The sequence below is a fragment of the Scyliorhinus torazame genome, chromosome 6 (assembly GCF_047496885.1).
Source record: "Scyliorhinus torazame isolate Kashiwa2021f chromosome 6, sScyTor2.1, whole genome shotgun sequence".
Lineage (NCBI taxonomy): Eukaryota > Metazoa > Chordata > Chondrichthyes > Carcharhiniformes > Scyliorhinidae > Scyliorhinus > Scyliorhinus torazame.
This window is the reverse complement of record NC_092712.1, coordinates 14,228,528-14,255,286: the sequence shown is the minus strand read 5'-3', so window position 1 is coordinate 14,255,286 and position 26,759 is coordinate 14,228,528. Positions and strand designations below refer to the sequence as shown.

The 26,759-nt window shown below is 47.3% G+C and overlaps 1 protein-coding gene across 1 annotated transcript in view; it reads left to right on the top strand.

Annotated features, from left to right (window-relative positions):
* LOC140424678 (repressor of RNA polymerase III transcription MAF1 homolog) overlaps positions 1-26,759 on the top strand; it is a 90,022-nt gene that overhangs the window by 20,653 nt on the left and 42,610 nt on the right. The gene's annotated exons all lie outside the window — the stretch shown is intronic.

Here is a 26,759-nt window from a genome sequence, read left to right as displayed (position 1 = left end):
GGCATTACCAAAAAATAAGGTTGCTGATCATTGAAATATTTTACAAGCTATTGTTTTTATTAAATTGTTGATTTAATGCTACTGTGCTCACCACAACCAGAATACAAAACACAAATAATCTGTTGGGAGGGTGGGTGTTACTGATCTGAGACTTCATCCGGTATGTAATGAATGTGGTGTTGCTGATCACGTGGTCAATTTGCATTTTGCTAACAGATTAATCAGGTTCTAAACAGCACTGGTTACAGCCTGAGCAACCCAAAACTACCTAATCAACTAACCAGACCGAGCAATGCTCCCGAGCTAAATTTGAATCTGTGCTGCCATCGATCTGACCACTTGCTGGTCTGGGTGATGTACGTTGCAATTGATTTGTGCTTCAGTCATTACTTGAACTACTTCAGTTTGTCCACTTTGATCTCTGCATCTTATTCTAATCAGTATGGCAGCAGATTTTGCAGCAGATACATGAATCGGGGGATTGGAGAAAACAATAGTCAAATTGCATGTAGTGAATTCTGGGCTACTAACTTTTATAGCACTAGTATTCCAGAATGTTTCCCAAGCTGAAGAGTAGGGTGTTGATGGGATGCATGTGGGGATGCTGTTTGCTCTTGTGGGAGAATCTAGATCTAGGGGCCACTGTTTAAAAATCAAGGGTTGCCCAATTTAAGGCAGAGATGAGGGGACATTTTGAGGATGGTGAGATTCTGGAACTCTGCTTCCATTATTCTTTATTTGAGGGAGAGAGAGTTTTAAGGCAAAGCTAGATGGATCCTTGATGAGCAAAAAGGGGTCGTCCCGTCTGCCAGCATTTTTAAACGAAAAGGACCGGTTCACATTTGAAATCTCTACTCTGAACATGAACCCTTACATGTTAATGATTCTGATATACTGAACTGGGCCATACTCCATAGTCTTTATTAAGAAAACTCATTAGATTGCAGTGTTGATGCAATCTATTACCTTGCTGAAATGTGCCGGCAAGGCAATGGTGGCACAGTGTGCACAAAACATATATCTATTATGCGTCAAGCCTTCTCTTGACACGGTCAGAAACTCAACTGGACCAGCCATATAACTGTTGTGCCTACAAAAGCAGGCCAGGAGCTGGGAATTCTGTGGAGAGTGGTTCACCAACTGTACTCCTGCAAGGCACTGTCAAGGAGTGTGATGGAACACTCTGGCTGGATGAATGCAACTCTGACAACACAAGCTCTATTATCATTCAGGACAACTTAGCCTGCTGGATCATCATCCCTTCCACTATTTTTTTAATTTTATTTTTATTATTTTAAAGTTAAGAGTATTAAATTCACTTTATTTTCCCAATAAGGGTCAATTTAGTGTGGCCAATCCACCTACCATGCACATCTTTGGGTTGTGAGGGTGAAACCTGTGCAAACTCCACATGGACAGTGACCTGGGGCCAGGATCGAACCTGGGACCTCAGCACTGTGAGGCAGCAGTGCGAACTACTGTGCTGCCCCTCCATTCCACTATTTTGAACATTTCATTCCCTCCACTGACTCACACTGGTTGTCGTGTGTGCCATCTACAAGATGCACTGCAACAACCCACCAAGCTTCCGATGGCTGCACTGTCCAATCTCATTGGTACCCTGGACGACAACTGCCAATGCATGGGTAATGTCATTACCTATTAAGACACGCACCATCTGATTTGGACTTATGTGATCATTCTTTCATTGTTGCTACGTTAACTTTGGAGCTCGCTCCTTCTAGCACTGAGGGCAAATGTTGCACCATGCAGCGCATTTCTCCTGGTGTCTGATCAATTTGGTCATTCAGCCCAAACTGATCTTTCATCTGAGTTCCTACTAAATTTGTCTACATGAGTCACTGGACTGGAGCAATGTATTGTATATGAAACAACAATATGGAGCAAAGTCCTGTACTATCATTGGCAGTGTGAGCTTTTAATTTAATTTCTACATTTGTGGCAGTAAAAAGGAAATTGCTGTTGCCTTGTTAGATGCTGTATGTTTTGTCTCTGTCTCTGCTGTGAGGTTCAGTTGTTGCTCATCTGTGTACTATATAATCTGATTGCCTTTCTGTTCTTCGTTGAGTTGAAATGAAACCAAAATGCAAGGATGTGGTAGATTTGAACAGCTCAAATTGTCAATGCTGTTAGACACAAGGTCAGAATGAGACCATTCCGCTCTGGATAGTCTGCCCTTAATTCAATGTCTTTGTCCAATGGAAATTTATCTTTCAGTCTTAAGTTTCATTCTTTTGTTTTTATAAATTTAGACTAACCAATTAATTTTTTCCAGAGGGACAATTTAGCGTGGCCAACCCACCTACCCTGCACATCTTCGGGTTGTGGGGGCGAAACCCACGCAAACACGGGGAGAATGTGCACACTGACTGTGACCCAGAGCCGGGATCGAACCTGGGACCTCAGTGCCGTGAGGCAGCAATGCTAACCATTGCGCCACTGAGCTGCCCTAGTTTCATTTATTCCTCTCAGCACCCCAGTTAGAGATTTTCACAGCCTTTTGTGAAGTAGTAGTTCCTGATTTCACACTGAAAGACTTGGCTCTTAAGATTGTGATGCCTTGTTCTGGATTCCTCCAGCAGAGACGATAGTTTCCTTGTACCAACCTTTATCGTTATGAAAATCAAGACCATTCCATTGCCAGAGTACTCCGATTAACATATTACAGTTGGCATCCGCGCTTCTAGCAAAAGAATTGGACCACACTTTCTGGGAACATAATTTAAACTGTTTCAGTGGGAACTTTTATAAGGGAATTCAATAAATGTTTGAAATGGAAATGTTTGCAGGGTTAATGAATAGCTCTGAAAGAACATGGGCGTGACTTGGGTGGATGAGGAGAAAAGAATTCCCATTGTGGTCGATACTGGATACTCGAGGCAAACCAGTTCCTCCAGTAATGATTTGTGCCTGATTTATAGTGAAACAAAAATACTGCGGGTTTTGAAAATCTGAAACGAAAGCAAAAGCTACTTACATTCTTCACAACCTCTGGATGTCTCAAAAGTGCTCAGTACAGAAGGAGTAGTGACTATTGTAATGTGGGGAAGAGAAGATGGTAACAATATGATATAACTAGATCTGTTTTTAGAATATTGTTTGAGGATTAAATAACGCACAAGACTCCAGGGAGTACTCTCCTGCCTTTCTTCAAGTAGTATAATGGAATCTTCTCCATACAAACATACAGGTTGTACCTTGGGTGAACCTCACCTGAAAGACGTGCCTCCAACGATGCTACGCTTCCTTCGTACAGCCTTTGAAACAAACAGCACTCTCTCAATACCACGGAGTGTTTGCATTGATGTTTGTGCTGGAACGAGTTAAGATTAGGAATTGGACAAAACTGCTGGGAGCATTGTGCAGCCACAGCAGTGCAAATTATTGGCATCTCGGGAGATGATGGTTGGAGCAGCATGGTAGCACAGTGGTCATCACTGTTGCTTCACAGCGCCAGGGTCCTATGTTCAATTCCCAGCTTGGGTTGCTGTCTGTTCAGAATCTGCACGTTCTCCCTGTGTCTGCGTGGGTTTCCTCTGGGTGGACCGGTTTCCTCCCACAAGTCCCAAATACCCGAACAGGCGCCAGAATGTGGCGACTCGGGGCTTTTCACAGTAACCTCATTGCAGTGTTAATGTAAGCCTACTTGTGACACTTGTGGTCTACATGATGTGGAAATGCTGGCATTTGACTCTGGTGAGAAGTCTTACAACATTAGGTTAAAAGTCCAACAGGTTTGTTTCAAATCACTAGGGGCGATGTTATCTCTGTACTGAATGTTGTCTGTTGTAGCTATCGATGCTGATTTACAAGTGACGAAGATGGCTTTGGCCTGAGATAGATATTTTAAAAAAAAATTTTTTTTTAAATTCCTCCTTCTGGCAGGCTCTTTCTTTTTTTTAATAAATACTTTATTGAAAATTTTTGGTCAACCAACACAGTACATTGTGCATCCTTTACACAATATTATAACAACACAAATAGCAATGACCTATTTTATAAACAAAAAATGAATAAATAATAAATAACAAAAATGAAAACTAACCCTAATTGGCAACTGCCTTATCACAAGTAACACTCTCCAAAAGTATAATTTAACAGTCCAATATATAATTATCTGTAGCAACGACCTATACATATTATACAGTATATATTAACAACCCTGAGAGTCCTTCTGGTTCCTCCCCCCCGGCCCCCGATCCTGGGCTGCTGCTGCTGCCTTTTTTCCATTCCGTCTATCTTTCTGCGAGGTATTCGACGAACGGTTGCCACCGCCTGGTGAACCCTTGAGCCGACCCCCTTAGGACGAACTTAATCCGCTCTAGCTTTATAAACCCCGCCATGTCATTTATCCAGGTCTCCACCCCCGGGGGCTTGGCTTCTTTCCACATTAGCAATATCCTGCGCCGGGCTACTAGGGACGCAAAGGCCAAAACATCGGCCTCTCTCGCCTCCTGCACTCCCGGCTCTTGTGCAACCCCAAATATAGCCAACCCCCAGCTTGGTTCGACCCGGACCCCCACTACTTTTGAAAGCACCTTTGTCACCCCCATCCAAAACCCCTGTAGTGCCGGGCATGACCAAAACATATGGGTATGATTCGCTGGGCTTCTCGAGCACCTCGCACACCTATCCTCCACCCCAAAAAATTTACTGAGCCGTGCTCCAGTCATATGCGCCCTGTGGAATACCTTAAACTGAATCAGGCTTAGCCTGGCACACGAGGACGACGAGTTTACCCTGCTTAGGGCATCTGCCCACAGCCCCTCCTCGATCTCCTCCCCCAGCTCTTCTTCCCATTTCCCTTTTAGTTCATCTACCATAGTCTCCCCTTCGCCCCTCATTTCCCCATATATATCTGACACCTTACCATCCCCCACCCATGTCTTTGAGATCACTCTGTCCTGCACCTCTTGTGTCGGGAGCTGCGGGAATTCCCTCACCTGTTGCCTCGCAAAAGCCCTCAGTTGCATATACCTGAATGCATTCCCTTGGGGCAACCCATATTTCTCGGTCAGCGCTCCCAGACTCGCGAACTTCCCATCCACAAACAGATCTTTCAGTTGCGTTATTCCTGCTCTTTGCCACATTCCAGATCCCCCATCCATTCCCCCCGGGGCAAACCTATGGTTGTTTCTTATCGGGGACCCTCCCAAGCTCCAGTCTTTCCCCTATGCCGTCTCCACTGTCCCCAAATCTTCAGTGTAGCCACCACCACCGGGCTTGTGGTGTAGTTCCTCGGTGAGAACGGCAATGGGGCTGTCACCATAGCCTGTAGGCTAGTCCCCCTACAGGACGCCCTCTCTAATCTCTTCCACGCCGCTCCCTCCTCCTCTCCCATCCACTTACTCACCATTGAAATATTAGCGGCCCAATAATACTCACTTAGGCTCGGTAGTGCCAGCCCCCCCTATCCCTGCTACGCTGTAAGAATCCCTTCCTCACTCTCGGGGTCTTCCCGGCCCACACAAAACCCATGATGCTCTTTTCAATCCTTTTAAAAAAAAAAGCCTTTGTGATCACCACCGGGAGGCACTGAAACACAAAGAGGAATCTCGGGAGGACCACCATCTTAACCGCCTGCACCCTCCCTGCCAGTGACAGGGATACCATATCCCATCTCTTGAAATCCTCCTCCATTTGTTCCACCAACCGCGTTAAATTTAACCTATGCAATGTGCCACAATTCTTGGCTATCTGGATCCCCAGGTAACGAAAGTCCCTTGTTACCTTCCTCAACGGTAAGTCCTCTATTTCTCTACTCTGCTCCCCTGGATGCACCACAAACAACTCACTTTTCCCCATGTCCAATTTATACCCTGAAAAATCCCCAAACTCCCCAAGTATCCGCATTATTTCTGGCATCCCCTCCGCCGGGTCTGCCACGTATAGTAGCAAATCGTCCGCATACAAAGATACCCGGTGTTCTTCTCTTCCTCTAAGTACTCCCCTCCACTTCTTGGAACCCCTCTACGCTATCGCCAGGGGCTCAATCGCCAGTGCAAACAATAATGGGGACAGAGGGCATCCCTGCCTTGTCCCTCTATGGAGCCGAAAATATGCAGATCCCGTCCATTCGTGACCACGCTCGCCATTGGGGCCCTATACAACAGCTGCACCCATCTAACATACCCCTCTCCAAAACCAAATCTCCTCAACACCTCCCACAAATAATCCCACTCCACTCTATCAAATGCTTTCTCGGCATCCATTGCCACTACTATCTCCGTTTCCCCCTCTGGTGGGGCCATCATCATTACCCCTAACAGCCTCCGTATATTCGTGTTCAGCTGTCTCCCCTTCACAAACCCAGTTTGGTCCTCGTGGACCACCCCCGGGACACATTCCTCTATTCTCATTGCCATTACCTTGGCCAGGATCTTGGCATCTACATTTAGGAGGGAAATAGGTCTATAGGACCCGCATTGTAGCGGGTCCTTTTCCTTCTTTAAGAGAAGCGATATCGTTGCTTCAGACATAGTCGGGGGCAGTTGTCCCCTTTCCTTTGCCTCATTAAAGGTCCTCGTCAATACCGGGGCGAGCAAGTCCACATATTTTCTATAGAATTCGACTGGGAATCCATCCGGTCCCGGGGCCTTTCCCGCCTGCATGCTCCTAATTCCTTTCACCACTTCTTCTACCTCGATCTGTGCTCCCAGTCCCACCCTTTCCTGCTCTTCCACCTTGGGAAATTCCAGCCGATCCAAGAAGCCCATCATTCTCTCCCTCCCATCCGGGGGTTGAGCTTCATATAATTTTTTATAAAATGTCTTGAACACTCCATTCACTCTCTCCGCTCCCCGCTCCATCTCTCCTTCCTCATCCCTCACTCCCCCTATTTCCCTCGCTGCTCCCCTTTTCCTCAATTGGTGTGCCAGCAACCTGCTCGCCTTCTCCCCATATTCGTACTGTACACCCTGTGCCTTCCTCCATTGTGCCTCTGCAGTGCCCGTAGTCAGCAAGTCAAATTCTACATGTAGCCTTTGCCTTTCCCTGTACAGTCCCTCCTCCGGTACTTCCGCATATTGTCTGTCCACCCTCAAAAGTTTGTGCAGCAAACGCTCCCGTTCCTTACTCTCCTGCTTCCCTTTATGTGCCCTTATTGATATCAGCTCCCCTCTAACCACCGCCTTCAACGCCTCCCAGACCACTCCCACCTGGACCTCCCCATTATCATTGAGTTCCAAGTACTTTTCAATGCACCCCCTCACCCTTAGGCACACCCCCTCATCTGCCATTAGTCCCATGTCCATTCTCCAGGGTGGGCGCCCTCCTGTTTCCTCCCCTATCTCCAAGTCTACCCAGTGTGGAGCGTGATCCGAAATGGCTATAGCTGTATACTCCGTTCCCCTCACCTTCGGGATCAACGCCCTTCCCAGCACAAAAAAGTCTATTCGCGAGTAGACTTTATGGACATAGGAGAAAAACGAGAACTCCTTACTCCTAGGTCTGCTAAATCTCCACGGGTCTACACCTCCCATCTGCTCCATAAAATCTTTAAGTACCTTGGCTGCTGCCGGCCTCCTTCCAGTCCTGGACTTCGACCTATCCAGCCCTGGTTCCAACACCGTATTAAAATCTCCCCCCATTATCAGCTTTCCCATCTCTAGGTCCGGAATGCGTCCTAGCATCCGCCTCATAAAATTGGCATCATCCCAGTTCGGGGCATATACGTTTACCAAAACCACCGTCTCCCCCTGTAGTTTGCCACTCACCATCACGTATCTGCCCCCGTTATCCGCCACTATAGTCTTTGCCTCGAACATTACCCGCTTCCCCACTAATATAGCCACCCCCCTGTTTTTCGCATCTAGCCCCGAATGGAACACCTGCCCCACCCATCCTTTGCGTAGCCTAACCTGGTCTATCAGTTTCAGGTGCGTTTCCTGTAACATAACCACATCTGCCTTAAGTTTCTTAAGGTGTGCGAGTACCCGTGCCCTCTTTATCGGCCCGTTCAGCCCTCTCACGTTCCACGTGATCAGCCGGGTTGGGGGGCTTCCTACCCCCCCCCCCCCCTTGTCGATTAGCCATCCCCTTTTACCAGCTCCTCACCCGGTTCCCACGCAGCTGTATCTCCCCCAGGCGGTGCCCCCCCGCCCATCCCCTCCCATACCAGCTCCCCCCTCTCCCCAGCAGCAGCAACCCAGTAATTCCCCCCTCCCACCCCCCCCCCCGCGAGCGTAATTACTCCCCCCATGTTGCTCCCAGAAGTCAGCAAACTCTGGCCGACCTCGGCTTCCCCCCGTGACCTCGGCTCGCACCGTGCGACGCCCCCTCCTTCCTGCTTCTCTATTCCCGCCATGATTATCATAGCGCGGGAACCAAGCCCGCGCTTCTCCCTTGGCCCCGTCCCCAATGGCCAACGCCCCATCTCCTCCACCTCCCCTCCTCCCCCCATCACCACCTGTGGGAGAGAGAAAAGTTACCACATCGCAGGATTAGTACATAAAACTCCTCTTTCCCCCCTTTTTAACCCCCCTCTTTGCCCCCCACATTCGCCCCACCACTTTGTTCAAACGTTCTTTTTAATAACCCGCTCATTCCAGTTTTTCTTCCACAATAAAAGTCCACGCTTCATCCGCCGTCTCAAAGTAGTGGTGCCTCCCTCGATATGTGACCCACAGTCTTGCCGGTCGCAGCATTCCAAATTTCATCATGTTTTTATGAAGCACCGCCTTGGCCCGATTAAAGCTCGCCCTCCTTCTCGCCACCTCCGCACTCCAGTCTTGATAAACGCGGATCACCGCGTTCTCCCATTTACTGCTCCGAGTTTTCTTTGCCCATCTGAGGACCATTTCTCTATCCTTAAAACGGAGGAATCTCACCACTGGCTCTGGGAATTTCTCCTGCTCTCGGCCCTCGCGCCATCACTCGGTATGCTCCCTCCACCTCCAACGGACCCGCCGGGGCCTCCGCTCCCATTAACGAGTGCAGCATCGTGCTCACATGTGCCCCGACGTCCGCTCCCTCCACACCTTCAGGAAGACCAAGAATCCTCAGGTTGTTCCTCCTTGTGTTGTTCTCCAGTGCCTCCAACCTTTCCACACATCGTTTCTGATGTGCCTCATGCGTCTCCGTCTTCACCACCAGGCCCTGTATGTCGTCCTCATTCTCAGCTGCCTTTGCCTTCATGACCCGAAGCTCCCGCTCCTGGGTTTTTTGTTCCTCCTTTAGCCCTTCAATCGCCTGTAATATCGGGGCCAACAGCTCTTTCTTCATTTCCTTTTTGAGCTCTTCCACACAGCATTTCAAGAACTCTTGTTGTTCAGGGCCCCATGTTAAACTGCCACCTTCCGACGCCATCTTGGTTTTTGCTTGCCTTCCTTGCCGCTGTTCTAAAGGATCCACTGCAATCCGGCCACTTTCTCCTCCTTTTTTCATCCGTGTCCAGGGGGGATTCCCTTCTGGTTTACCGCACAGTGTTTTTAGCCGTCAAAATTGCCGTTGGGGCTCCTATCAAGAGCCCAAAAGTCCGTTTCACCGGGAGCTGCCGAAAACGTGCGACTCAGCTGGTCATCGCCGCACCCGGAAGTCCCTGGCAGGCTCTTTCTGTTATCTGGTCACTTATTTTGTACTCTCCTTCAATGTTCTTCATGACTAGTCTCTGGGCAGTCTGGTCAGCAGCATGGACTTCCCAAACATCCAATCTGATTCTGATCAACTTGGAAGTCTGTTTTGCAGATATCCTTGTATTGCAGAGACAGCAAGTGGTTGGAAATATTCTGCCTGGAGGTCGGTGACCAGTGGTGTCTCACAGGGGTCTGTTCTGGGACCTCTACTCTTTGTGATCTTTATAAATGACTTGGTTAATAAATTTGCCGATGACACGGAAGGTTGGTGGAGTTGTAGATAGTGTTGTGGGCTTTTGCAGGTTACAACAGGGCATTGACAGGATGCAGAGCTGGGCTGAAGTGACAGGTGGAGTTCAACCTAGATAAATGTGAAGTGATTCATTTTGGAAGGTCGAATTTGAATGCTGAATACAGGGTTAAAGGCTGGATCCTTGGCCGTGTGGAGGAACGGGGATCTTGGGGTCCACGTACATGGATCTCTCAAGGTTGCCACCCAGGTTGATTGGGTTGTTAAGGCATATGGTGTTGGCTTTCATTAGCAAGGGGATTGAGTTTAAGAGCCGTGAGGTTTTGCTGCAGCTTTATGAAACCCTGGTTAGACCACACTTAGAATATTGTGTCCAGTTCTGGTCGTCTCCTAGGAAGGATGTGGATGCTTTGGAGAGGGTACAGAGGAGATTTACCAGGATGCTGCCTGGATTGGGAGGGCATGTCTTCTGAAAGGTTGAGGGAGCTAGGGCTTTTCTCACAGTAGCGAAGAAGGAAGAGAGGTGACTTGATAGAGGTCTACAAGGTGATCCGAAGCATGGGTAGAGTGGATAGCCAGAGACTTTTCCCCAGGGTGGAAATGGCTGTCACAAAGGGACATAGTTTTTAAAGTGTTTGGAGGAAAGTATTGGGGAGATGTCAGAGGTTGGTTCTTTACACAGTGGTGGGTGCATGGAATGCACTGCCAGCAGAGGTGGTGGAGTCGGTCATTGGGGACATTTAAGTGACTCTTGGACAGGCACATGGACAGCAGTAAATTGAAGGGGTGTAGGTGAGGTTGATCTTAAAATGAGGGCAGCACTGGCGCAGTGAATAGCACTGCTGTCTCACGGCGCCGAGGTCCCAGGTTCGATCCAGGCTCTGGGTCACTGCCCGTGTGGAGTTTGCACATTCACCCTGTGTTTGTGTGGGGTTTCTCCCCCACAACCCAAAGATGTGCAGGGTAGGTGGATTGAACATGCTAAATTGCCCCTTAATTGGAAAAAACCATGAATTGGGCACTCTAAATTTATTTTAAAAATGATTAGGATAAATGGTCAGCACAACATCGTGGACTGAAGGGCCTGTACTATTCTGGTGTTCTATGTAGAAGAGGCACTTTGACCTATCGGGTCTGCACAGACGCATGAAAAACACCTGACTAATCACCAAGACCTTTTTTAATAAAATAGACAGGAGCATCACGAGCTTCGTGTGGGCAGGGAAAGTTCCGAGAGTAAGGAGGGGGTTCCTTCAGCGTAGTAGGGACAGAGGAGGATTGGCACTACCGAACTTGGGCGATTACTATTGGGCCGCCAATGTGGCAATGATACGTAGATGGATGATGGAGGGTGAGGGAGCGGCGTGGAAAAGACTGGAGAGAAAGTCCTGTAAAGGGACGAGTTTAGAGGCGCTGGTGACGGCGCCGCTACCGTTCTCACCTAAAAAGTTTGCCACGAACCCGGTGGTGGCGGCAACACTGAATATCTGGGGACAGTGGAGGCGACAGAGAGGGGTGCGGGGAGCCCTGGTGGGGTCCCCTATCAGGAACAACCATAGGTTCGCCCCAGGAAGAATGGATGAAGGATTTCAGAGCTGGTACCAGTTGGGAATTAGGAAGGTGGGAGATTTATTTATAGGTGGGACTTTTGCGAGCTTGGGAGCATTGGAGGAAAAGTATAAGTTGCCCCGGGGAAATTTCTTGAGATATATGCAGGTGAGGGCGTTTACTAGACAACAGGTGAGGGAATTTCCGTTGCTCCCGACACAGGGGATACAGGACAGGGTGCTTTCAGGGGTGTGGGTCGGAGAGGGCAAGGTGTCAGAGATTTACCGAGAGATGAGAGAAGAGGGGGAGGAGTCGGAGGGCGAACTAAAAGGAAAGTGGGAAGAACTAGGGGAGGAGATAGAGGAGGGTATGTGGGCTGATGCCCTAAGCAGGGTAAATTCCTCTTCCTCATGTGCCAGGCTTAGCCTGATTCAATTTAAGGTGCTACATAGAGCACACATAACGGGAGTAAGATTGAGCAGGTTCTTTGGAGTGGAGGACAAATGTGGGAGGTGTGGCGGGAGCCCGGCAAACCACGCACATATGTTTTGGGCGTGCCCGGCACTGGAAGGGTATTGGAAGGGAGTGACTGGAGTGATTTCGCGGGTGGTGAAGGCCCGGGTCAAACCAGACTGGGGGTTAGCTCTATTTGGAGTTGCGGAAGAGCCGGGAGTGCAGGAGGCGAAAGAGGCCGACGTTGTGGCCTTTGCGTCCCTAATAGCCCGGCGCAGGATCCTACTCGTGTGGAAGGAGGCGAAACCCCCCGGACTGGAGGCCTGGGTAAATGACATGGCGGGGTTCATTAAACTGGAGCAGATAAAGTTTGCCCTGAGAGGATCGGCTCAAGGGTTCACCAGGCGGTGGCAGCCATTTCTCGACTACCTAGGGGAACGTTAGAGGGAAGACAGATGACCAGCAGCAGTAACCCAGGGGGGGGGAGAGGGCGGGGGAGTTTAGTTTAGGTCAAAGATAAAGGGGTTTTGTTACTTGTGTAGTGTTAAAAATTTCTGTATTATTGTTGCGTTTGCTTTGTAAGAGGGGAAAAATTGTTGTTTGGGAAAAAATTTCAATAAAACATATTTAAAAAAAAAAAAAGAAAAGAAAAACACCTGACCTAGAACAAAGAACAAAGAAATGTACAGCGCAGGAACAGGCCCTTCGGCCCTCCAAGCCCGTGCCGACCATACTGCCCGACTAAACTACAATCTTCTACACTTCCTGGGTCCGTATCCTTCTATTCCCATCCTATTCATATATTTGTCAAGTTGCCCCTTAAATGTCCCTATCGTCCCTGCTTCCACTACCTCCTCCGGTAGCGAGTTCCAGGCACCCACTACCCTCTGCGTAAAAAACTTGCCTCGTACATCTACTCTAAACCTTGCCCCTCTCACCTTAAACCTATGCCCCCTAGTAATTGACCCCTCTACCCTGGGGAAAAGCCTCTGACTATCCACTCTGTCTATGCCCCTCATAATTTTGTATACCTCTATCAGGTCGCCCCTCAACCTCCTTCGTTCCAGTGAGAACAAACCGAGTTTATTCAATCGCTCCTCATAGCTTATGCCCTCCATACCAGGCAACATTCTGGTAAATCTCTTCTGCACCCTCTAAAGCCTCCACATCCTTCTGGTAGTGTGGCGACCAGAATTGAACACTATACTCCCAAGTGTGGCCTAACTAAGGTTCTATACAGCTGCAACATGACTTGCCAATTCATATACTCAATGCCCCGGCCAATGAAGGCAAGCATGCCGTATGCCTTCTTGACTACCTTCTCCACCTGTGTTGCCCCTTTCAATGACCTGTGGACCTGTACTCCTAGATCTCTTTGACTTTCAATACTCTTGAGGGTTCTACCATTCACTGTATATTCCCTAACTGCATTAGACCTTCCAAAATGCATTACCTCACATTTGTCCGGATTAAACTCCATCTGCCATCTCTCCGCCCAAGTCTCCAGACAATCTAAATCCTGCTGTATCCTCAGACAGTCCTCATCGCTATCCGCAATTCCACCAACCTTTGTGTCGTCTGCAAACTTACTAATCAGACCAGTTACATTTTCCTCCAAATCATTTATATATACTACAAACAGCAAAGGTCCCAACACTGATCCCTGTGGAACACCACTGGTCACAGCCCTCCAATTAGAAAAGCATCCCTCCATTGCTACCCTCTGCCTTCTATGGCCTAGCCAGTTCTGTATCCACCTTGCCAGTTCACCCCTGATCCCGTGTGACTTCACCTTTTGTACTAGTCTACCATGAGGGACCTTGTCAAAGGCCTTACTGAAGTCCATATAGACAACATCTACTGCCCTACCTGCATCAATCATCTTAGTGACCTCCTCGAAAAACTCTATCAAGTTAGTGAGACACGACCTCCCCTTCACAAAACCGTGCTGCCTCTCACTAATACGTCCATTTGCTTCCAAATGGGAGTAGATCCTGTCTCGAAGAATTCTCTCCAGTAATTTCCCTACCACTGAAGTAAGGCTCACCGGCCTGTAGTTCCCGAGATTATCCTTGCTGCCCTTCTTAAACAGAGGAACAACATTGGCTATTCTCCAGTCCTCCGGGACATCCCCTGAAGATAGCGAGGATCCAAAGATTTCTGTCAAGGCCACAGCAATTTCCTCTCCAGCCTCCTTCAGTATTCTGGGGTAGATCCCATCAGGCCCTGGGGACTTATCTACCTTAATATTTTTTAAGACACCCAACACCTCGTCTTTTTGGATCACAATGTGACCCAGGCTATCTACACCCCCTTCTCCAGACTCAACATCTACCAATCCCTTCTCTTTGGTGAATACTGATGCAAAGTATTCATTTAGTACCTCGCCCATTTCCTCTGGCTCCACACATAGATTCCCTTGCCTATCCTTCAGTGGGCCAACCCTTTCCCTGGCTACCCTCTTGCTTACCTACCTACTTACACTCATTTTCCAGCACTTGGCCCATAGCCTTGAATGTTTAGACGTGCCAAGGTCTCCAGGTACAACCTCCTGCCCCTTACCTTGAACTTGGAGACCCCCTCATAACTGACCCTTCCTGTCCATGCCCCTCAATCTTGTTCACTTCAAATCAGGTCACCCCTCAGTCTGCTCTGCTGCAGCAACACGACCCAAGCCTATCCAATCTCTCAATGTTCCATCCCAGGCAACATTCTGGTGAATCTTCTCTGCACCCACTCCAGTACAATTGCATCCTTCCTATAATGTGGCGACCAGAATTGCACACAGTACTCCAGCTGTGGCCTCACGTTCTGCACAACTCCGGCATGACCTCCCTGCTTTTGTAATCTGCCGCGATTGATAAAAGCGGGTGTCTGCCCTTTTCACCTCTCTATTAACCTGCCCTTCTGCCTTCAGACATCTATGGACAAACACGCCAAGGTCCCTTTGTTCCATCTGCCACTTAACCTGCCTAGTTGACCATCCCGTCTATATCTTCCTATAACCCAAGACACTCAACCTCACTGTTAATCACCCAGCCAGTTTTTGTGTCATCAAACTTACTGATCCTACCCCGCACATAGTCATCCATGTCATTTGTATAAACCCAGCATGGATCCCTGTGGTCTGCCACTGGTCACTGATTTCCAGACACTAAAGCAGCCATCTATCATCCTCTGTCTCCTATAGCGAAACCAGTTTTGAATCCACCTTATCGTGAGTAATTTTTTTTTACTGTGAAACCCACTCCATGCCCATGTGTTGCTGCTTGGAGTCTTCCCCTGCTAGAAAGACGTGTAGTGTTCTCTTCAAAGGACCCACTGAGTGAGCCTAGTTTTTTGCATGCACCATTAACTTGCAGAAGGTCATTGCATTCCAGCTTGTGATGTGAAGACTGGAATTTTCCTTGCCTGGTGAATAGATTAGTGACCTGCCTGACAATGACTCTCCTTGGCTGCAGGCATCCATTGAAACAAGCAGGCCATTGAGACATTTGTCTAAGCATTAGGATATCCGGATCCCTTTCTGAAAAGCCACCTAATTAAAGGGGAGATAAGACCATAAGTCATAGGAGCGGAAGAAAGGCCATTCGGCTCATCGAGTCCACTCCGCCATTCAATCATGGCTGATTTCAACTCCATTTACCCGCTCTCTCTCCATAGCCCTTAATTCCTCGAGAAATCAAAAATTTATCAACTTCTGTCTTAAAGACACTCAACGTCCCGGCCTCCACCGCCCTCTGTGGCAATGAATTCCACAGACCCACCACTCTCTGGCTGAAGAAATCTCTCCTCATCTCTGTTCTAAAGTGACTCCCTTTTATCCTAAGGCTGTGCCCCCGGGTCCTAGTCTCCCCTGCTAATGGAAACAACTTCCCTACATCCACCCTATCTAAGCCATTCATTATCTTGTGAGTTTCTATTCGATCTCCCCTCAACCTCCTAATCTCCAATGAATATAATCCCAGGATCCTCAGACGTTCATCGTATGTTAGGCCCACCATTCCTGGGATCATCCGTGTGAATCTCCGCTGGACCCGCTCCAGTGCCCGTATGTCCTTCCTGAGGTGTGGGGCCCAAAATTGCTCACAGTATTCTAAATGGGGCCTAACTAATGCTTTATAAAGCTTCAGAAGTACATCTCTGCTTTTATATTCCAAGCCTCTTGAGATGAATGACAACATTGCATTTGCTTTCTTAATTACGGACTCAACCTGCAAGTTTACCTTTAGAGAATCCTGGACTAGGACTCCCAAGTCCCTTTGCACTTCAGCATTATGAATTTTGTCACCGTTTAGAAAATAGTCCATGCCTCTATTCTTTTTTCCAAAGTGCAAGACCTCGCACTTGCCCATATTGAATTTCATCAGCCATTTCTTGGGCCACTCTCCTAAACTGTCTAAATCTTTCTGCAGCCTCCCCACCTCCTCCATACTACCTGCCCCTCCACCTATCTTTGTATCATCGGCAAACTTAGCCAGAATGACCACAGTCCTGTCATCTAGATCGTTAATATATAAAGAGAACAGCTGTGGCCCCAACACTGAACCCTGCGGGACACCACTCGTCAGCGGTTGCCATTCCGAAAAAGAACCTTTTATCCCAACTCTCTGCCTTCTGCCTGACAGCCAATCGTCAATCCATGTTAGTACCTTGCCTCGAATACCATGGGCCCTTATTTTACTCAGCAGTCTCCCGTGAGGCACCTTATCAAAGGCCTTTTGGAAGTCAAGATAGATAACATCCATTGGCTCTCCTTGGTCTAACCTATTTATCTCTTTAAAGAACTCTAACAGGTTTGTCAGGCACGACCTCCCCTTACTAAATCCATGCTGACTTGTCCTAATCTGACCCTGCACTTCCAAGAATTTAGAAATCTCATCCTTAACAATGGATTCTAGAATCTTGCCAACAACCGAGGTTAGGCTAATTGGCCTATAATTTTCCATCTTTTTCCTTGTTCCCTTCTTGAACAGGGGGGTTACAACAGCGATTTTCCAATCCTCTGGGACTTTCCTGGACTCCAGTGACTTTTGAAAGATCATAACTAACGCCTCCACTATTTCTTCAGCTATCTCCTTTAGAACTCTAGGATGTAGTCCATCTGGGCCTGGAGATTTATCAATTTTTAGACCTCTTAGTTTCTCTAGCACTTTCTCCTTTGTGATGGCTACCATATTCAACTCTGCCCCCTGACTCTCCGGAATTGTTGGGATATTACTCATGTCTTCTACTATGAAGACTGACGCAAAGTACTTATTTAGTTCCTCAGCTATTTCCTTGTCTCCCATCACAAAATTACCAGCGTCATTTTGGAGCGGCCCAATGTCAACTTTTGCCTCCCGTTTGTTTTTAATGTATTTAAAGAAACTTTTACTATCATTCCTAATGTTACTGGCTAGCCTACCTTCATATTTGATCCTCTCTTTCCTTATTTCTCTCTTTGTTATCCTCTGTTTGTTTTTGTAGTCTTCCCAATCCCAGAGATTACTTTCTGTGAGACTCCATTCTGGATTTTCTGTTGGGTTTACTCCCCTGCCTTTTAGGGTTCTTCATAGAATGGCCTTCTGCACTGTAAAATCTGGGGGAAAATTCTATGAAATCAATCTTTAAATCAGCGGGGGGGGAAAACTAACACTTAAGTAAATTATTATTTTTTCTTTAAATTTAGAGTACCCAATTATTTTTTTTCAATTAAGGGGCAATTTAGCATGGCCAATCCACTTATCCTGCATCTTTTGGGTTGTGGGGGCGAAACCCACGCAGACACGGAGAATGTTCAAACTCCACACGGGGGACATTGGGGGGGGGGGGCAAATGGGGGAGATTGGGGGGGGCAATGGGGGAGATTCAATGATAATCTATGATTAATCTAGGACAAAGGTTCGGCACAATATCGTGGGCTGCAGGGCCTGTTCTGTGCTGTATTTTTCTATGTTCTATGACAGTGACCCAGGGCCGGGATTCGAACCCGGGTCCTTAGCGCCGTAGGCAACAATGCTAACCACTGCCACCGTGCTGCCCTTACACTAAGTAAATTTGTTCTGTTTTCCTGTACTTTTAGTTGCCACTAACTTCTTTGTGGGTGATGTATTCACTGCCTTTTAATTTAGGTTGGTATACTGTTGTGTTGTAGCCATCTGGGATGGCCACTTACAAAGGATCCTGGGAAATATGGGCACTTGCAAAGGATAATGGGAAATGTAGTCAACCCAGGACTCAGACGCTCGTAGAACATTACAGTGCAGTACAGGCCCTTCGGCCCTTGATGTTGCGCCGACTTGTGAAACCACTCAAGCCCACCTACACTATTCCCTTATCATCCATATGTCTATCCAATGACCATTTAAATACCCTTCATGTTGGCGAGTCCACTACTGTTGCAGTCAGGGCATTCCACGCCCCTATTACGAAGTAAAGAACCTACCTCTGACATCTGTCCTATATCTATCTCTCCTCAATTTAAAGCTACCTCTGACATCTATCCTATATCTATCTCCCCTCAATTTAAAGCTATGTCCCCTCGTGCTAGCCATCAGAGCTTATGTATATTGGCAACTCCGATAACTAGACGCTATCGAAACCCTCAGCTACTTTGCATTCTAATGGTCCATTTCCCCAGAACAAAAGACCTGTACTCGGGCAACAGATACCGAAACAGACTCATCGGCGTCACGCCCTTTGCTCAGGGAGCCCAAAAAGCCAAGGTCAATGACTGCTCAGGACATGCCCTGCCATCAAGGCACCTGCCCCTCTATTGGCCATAATCAAAGCCTGCCGAATAATTGGGTCCAAAGTTAAGGACCGCCCAAAAGAGCGCGAAACCCAAGTAGAATAAAGAGAGACTCTCGGCTCTGGCGCTTGGTCTCTCTTGGCCCCGACCTACACCTAAAACCAAGTGTAGCATCACGACCAGAAGACAAGTTCAAGACCAACGATCGCGACCAGACACATGAGCCCAGAAGAAACAAAGTCATTTCTCCAGACCTAGCCGCGCAAGATCCGAACAAAGGCATTGTTCCTCTGCATAAAGCCGGGTGCCTGAAGTAAGTACAGGTTGTGTTGTGTAATTTAGCTTGTAGTGTTTTATGTTGCATGTCAAAGTAATTCTTGTGTGTAAATAAACTATCATTGAACTTGAACTAACTAACTGGTTGTCTTTGGTCATTTGATACCTGGTGACTCTGAAAAGCAATATCATCATTAATAACTGTCATATCAGTATCCAGTTTAAAAAGAGTAACAGTGTATTTTCTGAATGCCCAACAGTCGCTTACCAAAGTGAATCTTCAATGCAGATCTCTGGTCTGGGGTGCATTATCCGGCTGCTCAAAAGGGAGCACTGCAGGGGCACTGAAGGCTTCACTTGGGTGTTTTTATGTGTATCTGGGTCTTGGGAGAAGCTCGTCCAAGATTGCTGCACCCGACACAACCAAATAAAAGTGTCATGGTCTTCTTAAAAACAAGCGCTTGTCATAGATACATAGAAGATAGGAGCAGGAGGAGGCCTTTTGGCCCTTCGAGCCTGCTCCGCCATTCATCACTATCATGGCTGATCATCCAACTCCATAGCCTAATCCTGCTTTCTCCCCATAGACTTTGATCCCATTCTCCCCAAGTGCTACATCTAGCGGCCTCTTGAATATATTCAATGTTTTAGCATCAACTACTTCCTGTGGTAATGAATTCCACAAGCTCATCACTATTTGTGTGAAGAAATGTCTCCTTGTATCTGTCCGAAATGGTTTACCCTGAATCCTCAGACTGTGACCCCAGGTTCTGGACACACCCATCATTGGTAACATCTTCCCTGTCTAGTCCCGTTAAAATTTGAAGTCTCTGAGATCACCCCCCCCCCCCCCCCCCCCTTCTGAATTCCAGCGGAGAACAATCCCAACCTCGTCAATTTCTCCTCGTGTGACAGTCCTGCCATCCCTGGAATCAGTCAGGTAAACCTTCGCTGCACTCCCTCGAGCAACAACATCCTTCCTCGGAAAAGGAGACCCAAAACTACACAATACTCTAGGTGTGGCCTCACAAGGCCCTGTACAATTGCAGCAACACATCCCTGATTCTATACACTCAACCTCTCCATGAAGGCCAACATACCATTAGCCTCCTTTACCGCCTGCTGCACCTGCATACTTACCTTCAGCGACTGGTGCACAAGGACACCCATGTCCCGCTGCATACTCCTCTCCCCACTTACAAACATTCGGGTAATAATTGCTTATTGTCACAAGTAAGTTCAATGAAGTTACTGTGAAAAGCCCCAAGTCGCCACATTCTGGCACCTGTTCGGGGAGGCTGGTACGGGAATTGAACCCGCACTGCTGGCATTGTTCTGCATTGCAAGCCAGCTGTTTAGCCAACTGCTAAACCAACCCCTACAAGCAGTAACCTGCCTTCCTGTTTTTGCTTCCAAAATGAATAATCTCATTTATCCAAATTATACTGCATCTGCCTTTGATTTGCCCACTCGCCCAACCTGTCCAGATCATGCTGTAGGATCCCTGAATCCTCGTCACAATTCACCCACCCACCTAATTTGGTGTCATCTGCAAACTTTCAGATGTTACATTTTGTTTCCTCATCCAAATCATTAATATATATTGTGAATAGCTGGGGTCCCAGCACCGATCCCTGTGGTACCCTGCTAGTTACTGCCTGCCAATTTGAAAAGGACCCATTAATCCCTACTCTTTTTGTTTCATCTCTGCCAATCAATTTTCTATTCACCTCAACAATACATATCCCCCAATCCCATGCACAGTAATCTCTTATGTGGGACTTTGTCAAATGCCTTCTGAAAGTCCAAATATACATTGACTATCTCCTCCTTATCAACTGTACTGGTCACATTTTCAAAGAATTCCAGCAGATTTGTCAAGCATGGTTTTCCTTTCATAAATCCATGCTGACTCTGACTGATCTTGCCACTGCTTTCTAAATGTTCTGCTATAAAGTCCTTGATAATGGATTCCTCACTATCGATGTTGGGCTTACTGCTCTATAATTCCCTGCTTTCTCCCTACCTCCCTTTTTTGAATATTGGAGTGACGTGAACTTCCCTCCAATCTGCAGGGACCGTTCCAGAGCCGCCACCTTAAGCACTCTGGGATGCAGATTCTCAGGCCCTGGGAATTTATCCACCTTCAATCCCATCAATTTTCCCAGCGCCATTTCTCTACTAATATTGATCTCCCTCAGTTCTTCCTGCTCTCTCAACCTTTTCATTCTCCAACATTTCTGGTATCTGGTTTGTCCTCTTTTGTGAAGACAGAACCAAAGTATGTGTTCAATTACTCAGCCATTTCTTTGTCCTTTATTATGCATGCCTTGTTTCTGTCTGTAGGGGGCCTACATTTCTCTTTACCAATCTTTCTCTTCACACATCTATAGAAACTTAGTGTCAGTCTTATGTTCCCTGCAAGCTTCTTTTCATACTGCAATCAATCCCTTCGTCCTTCTTTGCTGAATTCTAAATTGCTCCCAATCCTCCGACCTATTATTTTTATTTTTCTTGGCCAATCCATATGCTGTTGGCAAATCAACTGTCAGAAGTGGAGGGGAGATATGGGCTAGCACCATGTCCAAAGCTCAATTGTCTGTGGTATCCTGTCCAATTTTCAGCAGAATGTAACGGACATACCCACTGAAACCCTACCAAGCACTGTGGATGATTAAAATGGCCATCTTCACTTTGAAGCATGAAGTAAATGTGGGGGAGAGGAGGTGAGCTAGCTGACAGAAGGTACTTTGGATATGGTGTTAGCAAGGACAAGGTTTTTTTTCTAAATTCACATGAATTGTTTTGGTGGGGGTCGGCTATGGCCACGCAGCCTGTTGTTTGCATAGTGACCACACCTCAATAATTCATTGACTGTGACAGACTTGCTGTCTGACAAGGTTATAGCTGAACATTTAACTTTTCCCTCATTGATATTACCTGACCTGTCTTGTCTGATTTGCAGACAGTACACTGAATTGATTTTGGATGTTTTTGGAAGTGGTGATTGCAGTACAAATCTATTAACTGCTCACTTATACCAGTATGTCAGCCAAAATCCATTATGGACTTGGAACGGCTTCTGAGAATATGACTGATTCACAACATTTGAAAAGGCATGCCAAAGCTTTTGATCATGCACTCACCAGGACGTTTGCAAGAATATCAAATATGCACCGTATTCTTACAAATAACCTGATGAGCGTGAGACACGTTGTCTTTTTTTTAAGCAAAACTCCAGTTCTGTACTAACAAATGAATAGATTAACAACATTTTGGACCAGAGCCATGGGATGCAATCACTCCTACGAAAGGACAGTTAGCTGTGAAGTGATGTAGTGGGCATTGGGAAGTGGTTAAGGGGCAGGTGACGGATGCAGAAGACACCAGGAAGGAGATTAAAGGCAGTAAGTGAAAGAGGATGTTGAAGTAAGTGGAAAATTGGCAACGTGGAGTCAAAACAAAGACCAAAAACTACTGATACTAAACAAATTAGACTTGGTTAAAAAATATATTACTCCAAGCAGTGCTTCCATTGTGCTGTGTACAAAACTGAAAGGCACATCGTGTCTGTGTACACACACACACACACAATGTGTATAATTTTATTTACAGTTCTGAAGGTGGTATCCCGCTCCTCACTACTTTGACACCAGTTCTTCAGCTGACCTGCCTTTGGCCAGTTCATCATAAAGGAAACATTGAAACTTGACCCAAGTTGACCGTGAGTATTCCTTACCGGTTTAACAAATTTGAGTCCATCCCCTTCCACTGTTCTGGCACAGCTTCATTGGTATGCATATACCCTGCTGCTTTGCCAAATAACTTTTTCAAATGCTGACTTTGGTGCTGTCGTCTGGTATTTGTAGAGTTTTAATGAGGTAAATGTGCCATGTGATGCATTAGTGATTTTGTGGGCTGTAGTGTTGGCATTGTAACTTCAGGTAGGCAAGAAAATGGAGGGGGCGGGGGGGTGAGGGCATTAGAATCTTACAACTAGTATATAACACATTGAGATGAAACGTAAGTTGGAGCTGTAATGTATGCGAGGATGCTGAAACACCAGAGGTAGTGTGTGCTGAAAGTCTAAACTGGCTGACAAAGTACGTATGTGAGTGCGCGTGTATCTTTTCTCTGCTCATTGGCTGAGTAAAGCTGATTTGTGTCTACGTCACGCTGGCTTGTTGCTAAGCGAATAGAGCTCCATAAATAGAACTTTTGGTTTGTAACTGGAAGCGGGTGAGATCAGATTGCACAAGTCAGATAATAATCGGCATTTGTTTCAGTTTAGTATCAGTTGCTATTTGAATATTCTGCATTCTTTGATTTGACTTGGTATTAGATTTGGACATTTCATAGAATTTACAGTGCAGGAGGCCATTCGGCCCATCGAGTCTGCACCGGCTCTTGGAAAGAGCACCCTACCCAAGGTCAACACTTCCACCCTATCCCCATAACCCAGTAACCCCACCCAACCCTAAGGGCAATTTTGACACTAAGGGCAATTTATCATGGCCAATCCACCTAACCTGCACATCGTTGGACTGTGGGAGGAAACCGGAGCACCCGGAGGAAGCCCACGCACACACGGGGAGGATGTGCAGACTCCGCACAGACAGTGACCCAAGCCGGAATCGAACCTGGGACCCTGGAGCTGTGAAGCAATTGTGCTATCCACAATGCTACCGTGCTGCCCCATTAATTCAGCTACACTGGTACAATGCTCTTGCTGCATGAAGTCAGCAGAAAACAATCTCTGAAGTGTGAGTTAAATGTCTTGCATTGCTGAATGACCATTCCAAAATTTACTTGAACCGAGGAACCTGGGGGTTCATGGGCATGCAATGCACTGATCTTGAAGATGGAAAGACATCGAGGGAGTGGTTATCAAAACATATGGAGCTTGGGCTTCGAACCATTAAATTCGTACAGTGCCATGGAAACCATTTGGCCCATCGAGACTTCACCAGCCCTCAGAGCACCCTATTAGGCCCAAGGATGGAGGAAGGTTGGGTTGCAGGATCTGTTAGAAGTTGGGAAGCTGTCAGGGTTTCTCCTTGGAGCAAGGGTGATTGAAAGGAGGCTTGATAGATGGAAAGATTATGACCGGCTTGGAGAAGGAAAAACTGTTCCCAATTAACTAATATAAGGACCAGGGATTTTACGTGCCATGTATTATGTCCTAGGAACTGATGCCCACAAAGGTGGAAGCTAAAAGAAAGTTAGATGGACACTTGAAGGAAATAAACTTGTAGAGCTGAGGGAAAAGGCACTCGGTGGATTGTTCTCCAAGAGATCTGGCATGGGCTACAAGGGCAGGGCTGTAATGACCTACCTCCCTTTTAGTGTATCAATGATTTCCCATAACTTCCAGACTAAATTACCGAGGTAAGCACATGCTGGGAAGGCATTCTGACATTCGTCTGCTTGATCCAAAGTGCTAACTTCACTCCACCAGCTGTTGGAGCCTGCCCCCGCTTCCCCCAAATGCTCTTTATCTCGCCCATCGCCCATTTTTAGTATTCTGTGCCAAGATTGAGATTTGGTGTCCCATACCAGCTGTTTTAGAACTCAAATTGCATAAACATTAGAGCAACCTCGTGTCGTGTTTACTACGTGATGGGACACCTGTTCCTTCAGTGTCTTTGACTGAGCATTTAAAAATAGATTGCGACATTTTTGTACGGTCACTACGGAGTATATTCTCAAACTAGAAAGTAGGAACGTTCTGTCCCTTTTCCTCCCTTTAGCTGCACCCTCTGATCAAGGAGCGATTGTTCAGGCGACTGTGCCAAATGCCACACATGACTTCCCTTTACACTTGGCCTCATCAAAGATGTGCTGCTGATTTAATCACCATCACCTACTGTTGGAATGCAGCAGTGAAGTATTGACGTGCATGAGGTAGTGATGTGGAGTTAGATTGCAGCGTCGAGGGATGTGTGTGCCAGTTGGCTGCCTTGATCTTGATGAGAGGTTTGTTTATAGTTCTGTTTGACCCACTTGTTGTGAATTGGTTTCGTTGCTTATGGTTATTAAAATCCTACTTTTTAACCCTTTTTAGAACATACAGTGCAGAAGGAGGCCATTTGGCCCATTGAATCTGTACTGACCCACTTAAATCCTCATTTCCACCCTATCCCCGTAACCCAATAACCTCTCCTAACTTTTTTGGTCACTAAGGGCAATTTATCATGGCCAATCCACCTAACCTGCACGTCTTTGGACTGTGGGAGGAAACCGGAGCACCCGGAGGAAACCCACGCAGACGCACTCTGCACAGATGGCACAGTTTTGGGAGCCACAGCAGTGCTTGTGTGTCAGAAGGTAGAGTAACCTGATGCCAAGTGAAGGGATAAAGCTCCTCTGGTGTAGGACGAATGAAGGGAATAGTGATCCAGAGAACATCTGACCGTATTTGAATTTCAAACAGCTGGTTGTGGTGTTGGGTGCTCTGGTGCACAGATGAGCCAACACAGTTGTATGTGGTACAACTCTATTTTATTATAACTCTTATAATACTGTTCGTTCTGGATACTCTGCACGTGCTGTCTCCCTGAGTGTGTTTGGCAATAGATGTGTCCTGGTTCTCCTCTGCAGCTAATACTGACCACCAGGTGTCGTGCTCGTGCTTTTTATGTGGTTGGTGTTCTTGTCTGTGATTGGTTGTGATGTTGTGTGCTCTGATTTGCCTGTTGGTGTGTCCATCATGATGTGTGTGTTTGAATATCATGACATCCCCCCTTTTTACAAAGATATGTGCCTACGTGGTAATAAATATGATCGTGTCGTGAGTGCATCTAAGAGTGTGTGTGTGTCGTGTGCAGCATGTGCATATGACGGAACTATGTACATGGGGCGATGTCGGGTGCGTCACATGAACCAAGTTGTACCATAACATAACATAAATGCGAAGGAGAGAAGAAGAAAAAAAAACTTGAACAGTTGTCCAGTCAGACGACATCTGGAACGATAAACAACAACAGGTTATCATGTAAAGTTGTGCAACTTGTTAAACATATGAACGGTATTATAAGTCCAGTCTAATGGGTGACCGCCTCAAGAATGGGCTGGTCCTCAAGCCGGTTCAGCTGTGGAGATTTGGTTCTGGTGGCGATGGAAGGGGCATGATCCGTGGCATCTCCACGAAATCATCCTTGGGAACCAGTGGAGGATCCGGCGTGTGCGTACGGTGCAGTTGCGAGCGTGGAAGGCGGCACAAAGCCCGCTGATTGCGCCTACGCACCAATCCATCCGCCCTGCATGCCAGGAACAAGGTGGAGTCTGTTTTCTTTTTATGTTTGTGGTGGACGGCATCTTGTAGCCGATGGGTCGTCGCCATCGAAGTAGCACCATCACTAATATCATGCAAGGCGATGACTGTGCCAGATGTGGAAGTTGGCCGAGACCGTGTACGCTGGTTCCGGCCACCTGCTGTGCCGGAAGGGCGACTCCGCAGAGAAACGTCGAAGCATGTCGCCTTGGAGAGAGAATTGTTGCTCGCATCAACGTCTGGCGATGGCGCGAATTGGTGTGTCCATCTTGGACCGCCGGTGCTGGTTGCCACTGCCGACCCAGTGGGACTGCCACGCGATCCATTCCCTGTCGCCGTGGCATCTGCCGTCACCCTGAGCGTGCCATCACCGAGGCCGCGACACCGCCCGTCCGGAGCAAGGTCTGGCGTGCGCAAATCAGAGTCGGCGCTTGGCTGCTCCCCATCTGGAGTCCGGTCTGCCTTCCGTCGATGCCCCCCGTCCGGAGTCCCAACAGGTTCACTGGAGGCAGCCGAGATTCCCTGAAGCTGCACTTCTGGAGTCGGAACATGCAGGAATGCACCAACCAGTGGAGAGGCTCGAGCCATCGAGGGTGGAAGCGGTGCGCCGCCACCGCAGTCGTCAGTGGTCCC